Source organism: Poecilia reticulata, chromosome 1 (assembly GCF_904066995.2).
Source record: "Poecilia reticulata chromosome 1, P_reticulata-male-v2, whole genome shotgun sequence".
Classification (NCBI taxonomy): domain Eukaryota; kingdom Metazoa; phylum Chordata; class Actinopteri; order Cyprinodontiformes; family Poeciliidae; genus Poecilia; species Poecilia reticulata.
Window position 1 is genome coordinate 696,992 of NC_088830.1, and position 17,741 is coordinate 714,732.

General features: G+C 36.9%; 1 pseudogene across 1 annotated transcript; it reads right to left on the minus strand.

Moving 5' to 3' along the window:
• Positions 1-5,658: 5,658 nt before the first annotated feature.
• LOC145551176 (G2/M phase-specific E3 ubiquitin-protein ligase-like) lies at positions 5,659-13,838 on the minus strand (annotated as a pseudogene). Its single transcript, XR_014087024.1, has 4 exons — positions 13,722-13,838; positions 8,418-8,590; positions 6,605-6,819; positions 5,659-6,282 (listed from the first exon to the last, which is right to left on the minus strand). The product of XR_014087024.1 is annotated as a G2/M phase-specific E3 ubiquitin-protein ligase-like (transcript).
• Between the last annotated feature and the right edge of the window lie 3,903 nt (positions 13,839-17,741).

Genomic DNA, 17,741 nt, shown 5'->3' on the forward strand with positions numbered 1-17,741 from the left:
AATGAGCTTCAGTTTATTGATAAACCGTTAGTAGGTCGCCATCTTTCTTGAAGCAAAGTATGGGTGTGACGCTAACCAACCAATTGGGGAAGTTGTAGCCTGATGACGTGCTTTTCCTCATTTGCATGTATTTTTTTCTAAGTTTTGCGAGGAAATAGAATGTGATCAATAAGGAAATACTAAATGAATAAGGGAAAATGGAAAAATTAAAAATTTTTCAAACAAATGTTAAATGAAAAATAGATAAAAGAAAAATGGGCAAATAAAAAAGGGATATATGAGAAATTGATTACTAAAACTGAAAAAAAAGGTTAATGGAAAAAGGAAATTGAAAAATGGTTAAATTAAAACATTGACTATTGAATAATGGGTAAATAGATAAAGGGATAAATGAAAAAATTGACAAATGAAAAATAGATAAATGAAAAAGAGAAATTGATCATCTGAAAAATAAATGAAAAAAATTGGGTTAAAGAAAAAGGGAAATTAAAAAATGGTTAAATGAAAAATAGATTAATGAAAAATGGGTAAATGAAAAATAGATAAATGAAAAAAGGGAAATTGAGAAATTGATAATATGAAAAATAAATGAAAAATTGGGTTAATGAAAAAGCTAAATTATTTAACACATTTTTTATTTATTTCACTCATTTTCTTCATTTTTTTTATTTATTTTACTCTTTTTTATTTATTTCATCCATTTATTTCTTTAATTTTGGATGAAATGGCTCTCGATACGCACAAGGGTTAAAGAAACAGAGGTCCCTTTTCAAGGCACTAAATTACAAAGTAAATGTTTTAAAGTCATGTTTTTAACCCTTTTATTCATGAATTATGATCCTCTGTGACAGGATTTATTTTTCTAATTTTTTGGGTTTTCTTAAGGCATAAAACTGTAATTTTCTCCAAATACAAAGTTATTTGAAAAATACATCAGTAGTATTGCTCTTTAGGAGTTATCTGATGTCACAATAGTTTTTATTACCTGCAAGAGTCGTCTATAGTAGAAGGAGGGACTGGGATGATTGGCATGCTTTTTTTTCTGTCGGCCATATTGGATTTAACAAAAATAATTTCTTGCATTTGCAGCTGATAACCAGTAGTTGATAGTGTATTTTATGATACATTAGTGTCCACTTTAGTGGTCTGTGTGCATTTATAACATGCACAATAAAATTAGACAGCTATCCACTGTAGTGACCACTATGCATGAAAGGGTTAAAATCATTTGAAGGCTCAGAATCAGTCCAGTACGAATCCACATTCTCAGTGGAGAAAGACTCACCTGGTATGAATAAAATTTTTAGCTATTGCAGTAATGCTTAAGAGAAATTTATTTAATCAAAGAATGTTATGAATATGTGTGTAGGGTTGCACCGATTGCAGTTTTCTGGCCAATCTCTCATTACCGATCTTTAAAAAGCCTGACCTGCTGATTTTGATTTTGGCTGATATGAAATTTATTTGTCTGAAATGTTGCTAAATATAGCAAGAAAGCCACTGAGTTTGCAACAGTTGGGTGAATATTGTTAACTGTAAACGAGCAGACCTAACCTGGTGGGCTGGTCTGTCAGTCACACCTCTCACTGCAGAGCAGAAGAGGACAGAGGATGATTTTTAAACTTTTGCGGACGAAGATAAGATTAGGGGATAAAAACAGCTTCACATGTAAGTATTGGCCAATCACAATCCTCTAAAATTAAGGAAATTGGTGCCCAGAAATTGGCTGGTTGATTAATCAGTTGGCCAATAAATGTGTCCTATATTATGTATATAATGTAAACAGCACTGGCAGAGATGCAATAAGTTTATAGCAGACAGTTCACATTGTTAGTAGCACTAGAGGGCCCCAAAACCAAATTTCGCTTAGGGCCCCATGGAGGCTTGCACCGGCCCTGGCTGCGGTCATAAAGATTTGGTGGAAAATAATTGGAAAAAATGGTTAAAAGGTGTCAGTGGGGAAAATGAACAAGGCACGCTTTACACAGAGCATTTAGAGGACGGAATGGACTTTATTCCATTTTCAAAACTGGAAAAATTAATGGATGAGCTTCAAGGACATACACAAACAGTCTCAGTTTTTCTCTCAATATCCCAGGAATTTGAAGATGGTGCTCCTCAACAAGTTTTAGACATTCTGGAAGGACTTTATGTGTGTTTTCGTTCATTTTTGAATTCATATGAACATTCAAGATCTGTGCAAATGAGACAAGGGAACCTTATTTTTTCACGAATGCCACCAACATTAAGAACTGGTCATTCTGGTCGTCCCAGGTACGACATACAATGTGGTCAAATAACCTACTGTTTATCCTTGGGAATGAGTTGGCAAAGAATGGCTGCATGCTTTGGAATAAGCAGAAGAACATTGTACAGGCACAGACAGCAACTTCAAATTGGCCCAATAACATACACAGAAATATCTGATGAGTTGTTAGCTGGTATTGTCAGGGAGATTCTTCAAACTACTCCAAATGCAGGAGAACGATATGTAATAGGAAGCCTACGATCACGAAACATTAGAATTCAGCAATGGCACGAGACATTGCCTGGAACTTCTTGACCCAATTGGTCGAGCTTTTCGACGTCACCACACAATTCGTAGAAGGATCTACAATGTTCAAACTCCAAATCAATTATTGTAAGTGTGTTTTGCATCTTATCAAATTACATATTAAAATGTAGCACAGGTGCTTGAGTAATATTCCACAATTCCTTTGGACTCTAATTAGCATGAAAATATAGAAATTAAATTGACCATTTATTTGGAATCAAATATTTTTTCTAGCTTAATCGGGTGCACCGATTGCAGTGTTTTGGCCAATCACTAATCTCGGCCTGAAAAGCCAATTCCAATTTTGGCCAATGTCTATTTTTTGTTTGATTTCTTATTTGGTATATCAAAAGTATTGCTTGGCTGACAACAGTGGGGTGACTATAAACCTGTCAAAAGAGAGCGGAAGAAGGAAGTGCTTGATTTTTAAACCTTTCCTGAAATAAGATCTGTGCATAAGATTGGCGTCTTACAGTCACATGAAGTATTGGCCAATCATCGATCTCCCAGAATTGATAAAATCAGTGCACCCTTCTTTAATAGTTTTGCCTTTTTTATTTTTAATTCATACATGAACAAAATGTTTAAGAGTTAAACAAGTCATTAAATGGGTGTGATTTAAATTCATCAAACTTGAACAAAAAGTTTTAATATTAATTACAGTTTTTTTCTCTAAAGGCACATTGATGGAAACCATAAACTGGTGAGATGGAGAATGGTTTTTCATGGATGCATTGATGGTTTCAGTCAGACAATTATATACTGTACTTGCAATGTCTTGACAGCAACAGAGCCTCCAGTGTGCTACAATTATTCCATGCTGGTGTCCAGAGTTTTGGACTACCCCAAAGAATTCGATGTGATCATGGGATGTATAACACAGATGTTGCTCGGTATATGATTGAGAGAAGGGGATTGAACAGCGGGAGTGTCATTACTGGACGCAGTGTCCACAATCAGCGGATAGAATGCCTGTGGGCTGAGCTGAACAGAGTTGCTGCATACTGTCGTGAAACCTGGTTGGGACTGATTGAAATCTTTCCAGGACACACAGAAAACGGATTACAAAAATCCAGAGGCAACAAGTTATCTTGAATTATGATTTAATGTTGATTGAAACTCATATAATCTTTATTGTAACAGAAATCTAGAAGCAATAAGTAATCCTGTATTATGATTTGATATGATTAAAACTTATGTAATCCTGATTTTAAAATGTACTACTAAATAATGTGATGAGTTATATGAACTTGATTTAAGAAGAAAATGGAAAAAATCATAAATGAATATTCTTATTCAAGTTAGGTGGAAAAGTCCCGTACTGTGTTGCAACCAGATGCTGTGAGTGAGCACGGAAGAAACAAGAAGTGGGGTTGTGAATCGCATAGAGCACCAGATGTTGAGTGCAGATAAGAACTTTAGCAAGAGTAAAAGAGGAAGTCCAAGAGCCGAGAGGGAAGAAGTCAACGGTTAACCAAGGCGTTTGACGTCAAGGTAAAATGGGGCAACGGAGAATTGTGCAAGCAGCTGGAGCATGCACAACCGAAATGCAAAAGTATAGAGAATTGTGTAAGCCGTAGATGCGCACACAACTGAAATACAGAGGGTATAAAAATACATGCGAGAAGAAGAACAGGTGTTCTTCGTTTTGCAGTGTTCGAGTCAAGACCACACGAAGATGCAGGGGCTATACTTTGAAACAACGGGAAGGTGAAGACTTCGCACTGCTCTAGAAGAGAACAAGATCTGTTTACCCACAACCCAGGTTCTGATTCAACACCTGCCCTACTCTCAACCCAAGAAACATCTTAATGATGCTGCAGTAGACATGGGGGATAGACAAAGATCGCCTATGGATAAAGAACTGAGTTTATGGAGGATTCTCACCAGTTTGACTTTGGATTTATTCTAAAAAGGATTCTGCCAGGACAAGACAGATCCCTGACCATGGATAATTAAGTTTCTGCTGCCAAGACCAACTCAGCATCTGGGGACGAGTGGAACTGCATCCCAAGGCCTCTCTTGTAGATTGGTGACGCAGTATAGGGACTAGAGGGAGGTTTGATTTCTAAATTTCTAACATATATTAATCTTTTAATTTTTGATTGAAGTAGCTGTATGTCATTTCCCTTGCTAAAGCTTGCTAATAAAATATTAAAGTCTAATTGGTGTGGTGGACAGTTAAATTGAGTCATCTGAAAATTAATTCTTCTAATTAACATAAAATTAATGTTCATGATCCTAGTAAACTATTGGGCTTCAGACATTTCTTTGGTTATGATAAATAATGACCTTGGGACTTGTGCCGAGTCTCTAAAGTTATCTAGACTGTAACAAGTGCATGTTATTAATAGAGGAAGAGCTACCGTTAACAGGAGTGGTTTCTGAAGTCAGGTGTTGGACAGGCTACTTAGGTGTCTGGTTAATTAACTGTAAAAGGTCATAGCTTCTGGATCTGTAGGTAGTTAGAGTCTAGACGCATCTTTCTCGCTCCCAGCTTAAACAGAATGTCCTCTAAATTCTCATCTCTAGTAATACTCAGAAGTTAGAGGCTTCTCTGACCCGTTAGGTGGAGAGCTGGTCAGTAGTCAGTCTGCTGGAGTCTGAGAGGAGGTAGGGGTGTGGCTGACAATTGCATAATAACAATACCACTTCAGCAATCTCTTCACCTTCATGGAAAATGAAGGAATACTTGATTCCACAGATGAACTTCATCTGTTTTGTCTCCACTTCATCTACTTGCCAAGAGTTCAAAGAGCAACTGCAGAGTTCCGGAATCAATGGAATAACCATGGCTTATCTACCCAGAGGGGACAAACACCTCTCCAACTGTGGCAGGGAGGAGTTCTTACAAGTGGCTTCTCAGATGCAATTCGAGACATTTTTGCTGTGAATGACACCATGGAAATGAATGAAATCCCCTCACTTTCAGAAACCGGAAACAACATTGTCGTTCCTGTGAAGATGTTTAATGTTAATTCAACACTAATGAACACAATTCAGCACAATATTGACCCATTAAGAGAGGACGGCAATCACGGTATTGAACTGTTTTTAGATTTGTTACATTTCTTAAAAGAACAGTAACATACATTGGTTATGACAAAGTCAAAGAGTTGAAAATGTTAGATGTGTGTAAAAAACATTTCCTCATGTTATTATTAACGTTGTGTTGTCAAATGTATTTAGAACTGCTCCAGTATTGGAATTGTATTTGTTAAAAGTTCTGGAAACATTGTTACATTGAAATAAAAACATTTTTACAAACATTCTTCACTGACTTTTGTCGAATATTGAAGTTCAAAAACATTCAGTGTGAAAAGAGTCTGGAAGTGTGAGATTTAAATCCTATAATTGCTCAGAATCCAAGAAACTTAAAAACATGCACAAGAGGCAGTTCACAACTACTGCTTCTGCAGATGAACAAGGAACTTAATCTTTACTAAAACATTCTTAAGACATACAGGGCAAAAAAAAAATCATTCTCTCCCAAAACCGTGTGTGTTTTCTAATGCAAAATCCATACTTTCTTTGAAATTATGTCTCCAGCATTGGCAGTTTTAGGCAGTTGATGCAGGTGTTAGCCATAGGTAGTTGCCGAGTTGGATGGATGGGCTGCTCATGCAAAAATTCAATTGAAGGCTGGGGAGAAAACCCGACTGGAGGAATGACAGTTGCACCTGTTGCAAAGGCAAGTATTTTGCCAAGTTTGGACGGTCCTTCTTGTTCTATCAAACAAGTAAAAAAGTAAATGAAAATTATATTGCATTTTTTAGTACTTGTACAATAAAGCAAAAGAAAAATTGTAAACCAACAAAGAAAAACGTGGACAAAGTCATTAATGTATCACATACTACAAAACAGGAGTAAGAATAGATTAAGATAACAAAAATATTCAAAAATAAATACATTTGTGAAAAAATGACAAAAATATACACAATGTTAAGACTAAGATTTTATAGTGTAGCCAACATACAGCATCAAAACAAAACAATTTCATCAAGACCCATATCAAATAAAAAAATGTGGCTGTTAAACAAAAACACTCACCTTCGACATCTTGAAGGTAATCTCTCCAAAATGGAATTATGCGTTCCTCTGCTCTTCTTTTGTTGCTTCCCACAGAAGACAGAGATATGTTGAAAAGTTGATCCATTATTTCAGCAGTGAGAGGGGGTGGCTCATAACACATTAAGGGTTTAAAACTTTCTGGGTACGTTGTGATTGCATCCAGAACAACAAGAGTCTTCAGTCCATCCCTAAATCTATAAAAACCAAAAAGAGGAGTAAGTTGAAGTAAATCCAATTAAAAAAATTTGAAATAGTAACTTTTAATGATGAGAAGCATACATTGATATTATCTAATTTATACAGGAGAATTAAAATTGGAGCTTTGCAGTTAAAAAGCAAATAAATAAATACAAATTAAGATTTCAGGTTTACTCCTTCTGGAAGAGGTTTTTACATACAGAGAATTAAACATATGTACAGTCATATTCCATAAATTAGAATTGCTGTCTAGCCAGTAAATGGTCCAACAGTATCACCACTGTCACCTCATGCACATTTACAAGTGTTTTTTGTAGTACTTTCAGGAACTGGTACTCTGACCGGCTCAGCTGAAGTGTGGTTCCACCAAGTTTTGCTAAGCAATATTGTCGCTTTCGCTTGTCTGGAGTAGGTGGGTGGTGAAGGGGTGCTTCTGTGGGGTGGGAGCTCTGCTGTGTACTGCAACTCCAATAGGGAGTTTTGGGTAAATAGGCTGCATGTAGTGTGATAAAGCGGTTGCATACTCCCGAATGGTTCTTTTTGGAAATTCAAGGACTATGCAAATATGCATTATAAAGTTAAAGCAACTTTCCAGGTATGTTTTTGGCAAAAGAGTAACATAACGTGTTACGGCCAGTGGCCTTGTGTATGTTTTCTTTTCCTTTTTTGTACATCTGCAGCTTCTAATCAAGTTGACTCCACTTGGAAGTGGATGCAGCCCTGCCTTCCTGTGCCACTCCCTGAGGCCTACAGCGATTGGCTTATCAATTGCCAGCTCCACCAATCCCTGAAGAGGCCTCCCCTTTAAAAACCTAGGACTTCCTGGGAGAAGGTGCGGCTGATTCTTTGTTCAGACAGCTTGCCACTTTGTTGGGTGTTAGGGTGACTGCTGTAAACTTATTTTACTAGCTCTGATAGTTTTTGATAGCTTGTGTAACTCACCTTGTCCCTGCGGGGGATCTTTGAATCTCTGTTAGAGATTTGTAGTTTGTTTTTGTTTATCCTGGACTTGAAGGCCATTTTTGTTTGGTTAAGATAAAGATCTTAACCAAACAAAAATGGCCACAAAACAATCAGAGTTGTAAACCAAAGGGTTTACAACTCTGATTGTTTTGTGGATTTTGTTTATTTAGTACATTTTGTTGTAAGTCCCTACATTTTGATTATTGTTAGTTTTTTCCTTATTATTTATTTATTTTTGTTGTCAAAACCCAACAAAAATAAATACATTGGTTTCTTTAATGTTACTTCCCTTTTCCCCTGGCCAAGCCGGGTCGTAACACATGACCTAAAGTTCTAAAAGACATTTTGTACATAATAACTTCCCCTTTAAGGCAAATATTAGCATTATACTACTAGTGTACTCATGTTGATACCAAAAACAATTTTCCAAAATTTGAATTGTCTTTTAATTGGCTAAAAGTACAATTTGACCTGGATTGCATATGAAAAATATATACAGTATATATTTCTGGGCAAAAATGTGGATGAGTTGCTTTTATAGCAGTCTTAAAAGAGCAAAAGTAATTAATGTTGTAACTTGTATAAAAACAAATTATCAACATGATATGTGTACATGACTATTACAACAAACCTTTCAAATGCTCCAGTCACTCTATGGACTACTTGAAACATGAGAATATCCTGAACCAGGAGATCTTTGTCATTGATGGTTTTGGGTTGCCTGAGACATCCTGAATTTGCAAGATAGTTGTGCAGTATTTCAGTGGCCTTTATGAGCTCTTCAACAGATGCGCACTCTGACACCTAAAAATAAAATACAATATTAAGAAAAACATTGTGGTTTGCAAGCCAAAAAGAGCAAATTGCTATTTTTTTGTTTATTTCACAAACAGTTCTTCTTGCCCAGAAGAACTGACCCAGTCTTGAACAGATGACCCAGTCCAAGACTGGGTCATCTGATTAGATGCTTCGGAGATTCATTTCAAATTGGAAGAAGTAGCTCGTAGGGGTGCACCAATTCCAGTTTTCTGGAAGATTGCTGATTACCAGCCTTTAAAAACAATCTGCAAATTCTTATTTTGTCTGATACCGGCTATTTTGGTCTGAAATGTCTCTGCATATAGCAAGACAGTCACTGAGCTGGGAACAGCGGGCTGACTATTTTTAACTGCAAATGTGCAGTCAAGACCTGGTGGGTCAGTCTACCAGTCAAACCTCTCTCATGGGAAAACACCTCCTTAAATTAAGGAAATCGGTACCATTAAATTGGCTAGCCAATAAGTCAGTGCAACCCTACTAGCTACAGGACAGAATAGTCTAATTTGCATATTTTATCATGTGAGATCTGAGTAAATATGTTTTGACATAAAGACATAGCCATTGACAACAGCTTTGTAAAAGTGATTAGAAATAGAAATATTTTAACAACAAACATGAATGACATAGGAAACATAGGAAAGTCCTACAAACAGATGTAAAAATGATAGGACATCTGAAATAATTATGTTTCACTTTACCTTTTGAACCTTATCATGGAGGTCGTTATCAGCAATGTCACTTACCACAGGCTTCACAGCAGAGCTATGAAGCCTGCTGTGAGCCAATGAGTCAAGAATACAAAGCTGAGGAGAAGAAACCTGGTGGAGGACCCCCGTTAACGAGACTTACAGCAATGGCTTGCCCAGCAATAAAATACCTTTTACAACAAGGTCTGCAAACTGAGAAACCGAATGGTTTCATTTTGAGATTGAAATAGTAAAAATTATTTAAAATAAGTCAAATCTTATATATTCCCAAAAGGAATAAAGCTATGTAAGATTACTAAATGACTTACACATCATTCTGAAGACTGGCCATTATCGCCAGATTTAATTCGTCCTCATCAGAAGACAGGTCAGAGATGGAGCTCATTAATGAAATGTAGGTGGCATAGTTGTCACAAGAGTCAGATGTGTGGTTCACTGTGGACACACTATCAATAGTCTCTGGTTGGGCTGTAGAGAGCTGGTTGGCTGTGGTCAGGCTATCTGTGGACTCTGGTGGTATTTCAGAGGACTGGATAATCGTAGTCCTTCTGGTTGGCGGGTAATTTGAATCCTGTGTCAATTAATTCCGGTTTCCTCTAGCTGTTGTGTTCATTTCATCACTTCTCTGACTAGGAATGGTAGTGCTATGATGACTGGAAGCTGATCCATCCAACTCCATAGAGCTTTCCTCAGAGTCTGTGTGTTCAAGTTAAACCAAGCAAAAAGACATTTGCTGACATAATTTATATAAACAAAGCATCAACACAACACTAAACATTGTGTGTACCGGTAACCCAACTAACATTCAAATTAGCTTACCGAAAGATGAAGATCGGTTGATGGTCTAATGTACACTGACTTTGCCCTGAATATCTTATGAATCATGAAGCCATTGAGTTCTTGGCCGTCATGCAACCTTGGTTACACAAGATTGCTGCCACATGGCATCAAAAGTTCAACACTAGCAAGAGTGTTCAAAACATTTGGATTATTCTACAAAGTCATTAACTCATTCAACTAATTAACTGAACTGAATGCATTTCTTTAATATCTCACCAAAATTATACCTTGTATCATCAGGAATTTTGTCCTTAAAGGCCTTCTTAATCTCAGAAATGACTGGCTTGTAGTCCCAAGCCTCGTTTATCTCAAAGGCACTAATAATGCATCCACCTTCATGAAGCCTTCTCTTTGTTTTGTGTTTACAGATGTTCTTCCGTGTGGATCTTGGTAAAAGTATGAGATCTTTGTTAAAAGTAGGATGATTTATTATTGCAGGCCTAAAACAGAAACAAAAATACATTTGAGAAATGACGTTTCCAACTACAGACAAAACATGAGAGGAACATTAGAGAAATATTGTTTCCAGAAAGCTTACAGAAAAATTATACAAGTGAGAAAAACATCTTTTCAATGTGTATATTGACAGATACATTGCTTAAAGTAACCCAGCAATCTCAGGAACAAAAGTGTCATGCAGGACTGCTGTTTTGAAAGAGCAATTTAGGTCAGTTATCAAACACCTCTTGAAAGCAATTTTAAATAAGCTTTACTAACAAAGCTAAGCTGTACTTGAAAGAAATATTTAAAATCAAGCAAAATTACAGAATAACTACCTTAAAAGACAACTTTAGAAAAGCTACAATTTTGGCAGCAAGTGCAAATGTCTACTACAATTTCAGATATGTAGGAAAAATATTTTAATATTTAGGTTAGCGTATTAAGGGACGTCCATAACCGCCTGTGTAGTCCTACTCTCTCAAGGTTGGCTGACCACTGCAGTGACAAACATTATTCTATGGCAATGATTTCAGTTTTTAAAAAGTGATCTATAGAGGAATTGTTAATACATAGGGGAGGGTTAAGTACTCCATATTGTGCTCCAATCAAACGTGAGACCCACACATAGGCATTTAATGCTAAGGTAGCTACATCAGTGTTTAACTACCCTCGTTCGAAAATTTAAGTAATTTAAACCAAGTAAAATTCAAGTGATTCAGTTCTTATGTATAAACTCACCTCTTTCTCGATTTTGACGTCCATCTGCCAAAATGGTGCTGGTTCTGAAATCTTGGCCGCGGTTCTTGAGCTTCGGCTAACCCACTTGTGTGCAGGTTAGCTAGCTCTTCAGTCCGGGATGTACCCGGTGTGAAGAGCCGTCTAAACTCAGCATTAACCGCAGGCTGTCGGCTAATATCCAAGATGTCTGATAATGCTGACACCATAGCATTAACAATATTACTTAAAATATTCACTGCCTCGGTGAGACGCTCCCGCTCAGCCATTTTCCTATCTGTCTTTTCCTGTTTATTACAGGTGTCCAATCAGAAACTGAAATTTTAAGTTAACTTCCGTTGTGACAGTGAATGTAAGATAGTTTGATAGTGAATGTAAGAGAGTGGTAGCGAAAGTGAGAGAGTTTGGCAGTGAATGTAAGAGAGTTTGATAGCAAATGTGAGAGAGTTTGATAGCAAATGTGAGAGAGTTTGACTGTGAATGTAAGAGAGTTTGATAGCATATGTAAGAGAGCTTGATAGTACGTATAAGAGAGTTTGCAAGTTTTGGCCCTTGGGGCCTATGAGAGGCCCCAAGGGACAAAACCTACAAACTCTCTTTCACGTACAGTCAAACTCTCTTTCACGTACTATCAAACTCTCTTTCATGTACTATCAAACTCTCTTTCACGTACTATCAAACTCTCGCATACAGCCAAAGTCTCTTTCATTCACTATCAAACTCTCTTTCACGTACAGCCAAACTCTCTTTCACGTACAGCCAAACTCTCTTTCACGTACAGACAAAGTCTCTTTCATTCACTATCAAACTCTCTTTCACGTACAGTCAAACTCTCTTTCACGTACAGCCAAACTCTCTAAAAAAAAAAAGCTAGCCGCCACTTCGGAAAAGGCAGTAAAGCCAGCCTGCACTCGATTTTAATGTGCGCGACAGCACAAGTTATGGCGCTCTCTTTTCAAAATAAAAGTGGATCTCCGGTTTATGTTTGATTCATGTTTCTCTCCTGCGGCTTTAAAAATGTAAAACTTTGTGTTGATTTGCTAAAGGAAATCATATATCTGAAAATAAATTAATATGTGGGTAAAGAAATTCTGTAAACCACAAATATTCTACCTCTATCAAAATTGCTGACATTTGACATGCAAACAATCTTTCAGATTACATAAACAATAATTCTCTCACTTCAGGATGACGCAGGGACACCTATAAGACCAATTTTAACTGAGGTTGTACGTATGTGCTTTACAGGATTTTTTTGCCTACACAATATATAAAACTTTTTTCAGATACATAATGTCGTTTTGCAAATTAATTAACACAAAGTTTTAGCCTCTTATAGCCGCCGGAGAGAATCTTGACGTGTGAATCAAACATAAACCGGAGATCCACTTTTATTTTGAAAAGAGAGCGCCATAACTTGTGCTGTCGCACACATTAAAATCGAGTACTGACTTTACTGCTACTTTTTCCCACTGGTAGATGGGGTTTCTGATGCTGGCTGTCGGCTTCAAAACACTTCTGATAATGCTGACATTACTATATTAGCGCTAACGATGTCATTCTGTGAGTCGCTGCCGCTCAGCTATTTTCCTGTCCGTGAAAACCCGCCTACTCTGCCTGGGGTCCAATCAGAAACTGAAATTTTAAGTTAACTTCCGTTGCAATCAAACTCTGTAAGAGAGTTTGATAGTGAATGAAAGAAACTTTGATAGTGAATGAAAGAGAGTTTGATAGTGAATGAAAGAGAGTTTGTAGGTTTTGTCCCTTGGGGCCTCTCATAGGGGCCTCTAATAGTCTAGTCAGAAATGGCCAGTAGGAAAGTGTTGCTTTTAAGGGCCAGATGACTGTATAACTGTATGTATATAGATAACTCTTTAATGGTTTTTAAACTAATACCTGCTCTATGCTACATTTTTGTATTAATTTAAGTACTGATAATGGACATACCCTGTACTATGTTTGCTAGTAGTTTAAATTGATTTTAGCTACATTCTTTCAAAACAATATTCAGATTTTAACATGCATTTTCTAAGTACTAACTATTTCAGTTTACTCTTACTCAGTAAACTGTGTTTTACACCTCTGAAATATTTTTTGCAGTTTCCTTTGTGATAGAAAGGAACTGTTTCACTTAAGCATTTAATTTCCTGAGATACCGTCAATTTATTTTCAATCAAAACTTTTGAAATGAGGGCTTATGGGTTTTGATTATGTTTGACACTTACTGTTTTTTTTTGTTTTGCTTTTTTGTTTTTTTCTTGTTTTCCAGGCCGGCATCATAACACCTCAGGATGCATTTCCGGGCCATAATCAAGCCACTCCATGGAGTTCACCCAGGACAAACTCCAACAACTCCACTCCATCAACCCACTGAGATTATCCTGTTAAATTACCTTTCTTTTGGATCCAATCACCAGTACCTTGCTGACCGGTAAAGTGTCCATCAGTCCACAGTCAGCCAGATCATCACAGCATGGACCGACTTTTTATTTACAGTATTTGGTTAAATTACTTAACTTCGGGCCAGATATGCCAAAATCTACCTGCAGACTTTAAATACAGGGGTGCCCAAAGTCGGTCCTCAAGGGCTGGCATCTTACATGTTCTAGTTCTCTTCCTAGTGGTAGTAACAACCTCTTAAGCAAGTCAATGTTCTCCTTAGGCCTTCTAATGAGCCATCATTTGATGCAGGTGTGCTAAACCAGGGAGCTACCCTGACGCTACAGTCATCCTGGACTGAGCTGAGCCCGTCTTCCCCTCTCCTCCAAAGTGATGTGTTTTCATCACCAGTAAAGCCAACCAAGTCTGACTTCTGAGTGACTGCTGGCAAGTATATGTATATTCATTGTTCATTTTGTTATCATGTTTGTACTTACGATAAAATTTAATCTATTTTGTAACAAAGGTTTGCATTTCACAAACCCTTTTCCCTTATCTCATTGTTTACGTGATATGACGCATTTGCATGTAGATTAGGAATTCAAGTGGGATATGAAAATGCAACACTTTCAAGTAATACCAGCAAATAAATATTTACTAAGTAGTAAAATAATTCAATATACTGACTAATGCTGGATGATACGACTGATACGTTTTTTCATACCAGATTTAACCCTTGTTCTTGCGAGGACTGAGGCAAATGTAGAGGACTATGGCAAGTTTATACAAGTTTTACGTGTGTGGGGTCGGCTGGACCCCATTTATACATACGTACAAGGGTTAATTATAATCACCCCCACACCCACGCCCTTTTTTCTACTAAAAAAAAAAATATATATATATATATATATATATATATATATACTTTCCCAAAGTGACTATTTCAATCATTCCTTCTGTGGGTTCTATACTGGACTATTATGGCCAGGATAGGAGCATTTTTAATTATGAGAATGCCGTAATATTAGCAGACTAAAGATGCAATTTTACCAGAAGAACATCTTAAAAAGCTCTACTGGGTGAGAAACTGATGGCAATGCAGGTGGATCCCCTCCCCTTGTGTCCTGGATTGTGGACTATCTAACTGGCAGACCACACACAGTTCATGTGCTTGCAACACTGTGTGTCAGACAGTGTTGGCAGCAACACAGGAGCTCCACAAGGGACTGTCCTCTTTCCCTTCCTCTTCACGCTCTATACATCTGACTTCAGCTATTGCATTGAGACCTGTCATCCCCAGAAGTTCTCAGATGACTCAGCTGGTTGTATCAGAGAGGTGATGAGACAAAGCACAGGGCTGCTCTGGACAACTTTGTCACATGATGTGGGCTGAACCATCTGCAGCTCAATATGACAAAGACCAAGGAACTGGTTTTGGATCTGAGGAGGAGGATCAGGACACTGGTGACCCCTGTTACCATCCAGGGGGTCAGTGTGGAGAACTATAAACATCTGGGTGTCCACGTTGATAAAAAAAAAAAAAAAAAAACTGGACTGGGTCAAGAACACTGATGCTGTGTAGGGCCAAAGTCACCTCTACTGTCTGAGGCAGCTGAGGTCATTCAACATCTCCCGGACTTTGCTCAGGACCTTTTATGACTCTGTGGTTGCCAGTGCCATCCTGTATGCTGTGGTGTGCTGGGGCAGCAGGCTGAAGGTGGAGGACACCAACAGACTTAACAGATTCGGAAGGCCAGCAACATCGTTTGAGTGGAGCTGGACTCTCTGACAGTGGTGTCAGAAAGAAGGATCCTGTGCTAGATGCAGGCCATCTTGAACGACGAGTCTCATCCACTCTATGACGTGCATGCCGGATACAGGAGCCCCTTCAGCCAGACTCATTTTGCCTAAGTGCACCACAGAAAGTTATTTCTGTCTGTTGTCTCAATGCCCAAGTCTGTGCTAATTGATTAAAATTTTTTGTGCTCATTTATAACTTATTTATTGATGAATATATAGCATATAATTGCTTGTTATTTATTTATTTGTTTATGTTGCTAAGAGAATAAAATCATCAACTTCTGGCTCGTTATATCTCTTGTGCTCCCGGATTTAATGATTCCATGCGTGGAAACAAAAGCCACACAGAGATGACAGCGTCACAATAATCAGCATTTATTCAAGACAGATGCATACTGTCACCAGAAAAGCACATCACAAAACATCAGAAAAAGTATAAATTCACATTGACAACACAGACACTTCAAACATACTAAAACAGACATTCATTTACCTGAGACAAATGGAATAGAAAGAAACAAAGAAAGAAGGAAAGAAAGGCAAAGACAAGTGAAGCAGTCTTTGGAGAAATTGCAAAAGGGCAAAATCTGATTTGTTACTCTATGTGGAAAGTTTTATCTTCTTGTCTTTAATTTATTCAAATAAGACGTATCTTTGTTCATCCAACCAGGACCTGTCTCTGACCCTTTTTAAAGTTAGAAACTCCCTGCAATTTGTTCACAAGATCAAACACCAGTTTCTCCATTGTCTAAATAAGGTGAAAGCAGACTCTCCTGATCTCCTGCTGTTTCATGGCTTTCACAGATCAGTGTGAAAAGCTGGAACTTCCTACTGATTGCTACTGAGGGCAGATCAAAGATCTTGGCAGACAATCTGCCTTAATAAAGGTCAATAGACCAGAATAAGTTATAAATTTTAAAACTATAATCAGGCTATTTCAATCAAAACATGTCAAGTTTTAAAACTAGCTTATTTTAAATGTATTTTTCTTAACAATTCCCTCCTTTAATCTCTTCAATTGATTACACTCTAAAATATAAATTTAAAATATAGTATGAAAAAATATAAGCCCAAATTCAGAAACACCATCTTATAGCTGAAAAATTACGCCTCCTTTTAGAATGCAACATTTGTTGTTAAAATGTTAGAATATTCATTACACATAAAATCAGACCAAATCAGACAGCATAATCATATAAAGAATTCAAGTCCTAAAATAAATGTTCAAAATTTGTCTAAGCCAGAGTCATGTCTTACCAGAAAAATAAATTGCATAAATTTATGCAGTTTAACAGAAACTTTAGTACAAATCTTAATGTTATAGTTAAAGGATTTTTAGAAAACCATTCAATGATAAAATGATATTTATATAATTTTTCCGATATAAATAGAATGTTACACAAATATTTGTCCAAAATTACCCGTGAAATAAATAAGCAAATTAGACACAACACACTGCATAAAAAAAACTTACAATCTATGAATAAACCTTGATTAGTAATAGTTTTGTACAATTTTTTTTCACAATAATCATTTTGTGTCTCTGTGTTCCTCGATGCTTCTTGAAATAAAAATGAATTCATTGTCACGTCGTAGGTGAAAGATGAAAATTTTGTAACAGGAGAAACAACAAATATGATCCTCTGGTCTCCAGTTCTCCATTTTCCTCAGTTTTGAACTCAGGCTCATCACCTGAGTAACCGATGCTCACCTATTGGTGAGTTTAACAAAAGAGGTAATTTCCTTTTTTCCAGTTTTGATGACAGAATTCCTGATGAGCCTCTGGGTGTGAGGTCATCCTCCGGTCAGGGCTGAAGATTCCCAGTTTTTCACCAAGTTGTGGTCCTTTGCTGGCATCAACTGGGGGCATCAACTGGTTCAGCATACTGGAGCAGAGTCTGTCACCCTATCTAGAGCTCCTTGATGTATTTTAAAATAAAATAAATCCTTCCTTCCAATTTGAATTAATGTTTTATTTGCACTGTTTTATTAATTAATATTCTAATTATTCTTTTAAGTCATATATTGGTCTTGTTATCAAATCTTATTTTAGTAGTTTATTTTATTTTATCAGGAAGAGAGATTTTGTAGTAACTTTTAGTTTTATTTATTTTGTCTCTTTAAAGCTTCATTCCAGATTATAATTTCATTCCTTATATTAACTCTCCTCCTGTAATTTTCCTTGTATATTATAACTCAGTAAACAGCATTTTAAAAAGCTGCTCCTTTAAAGC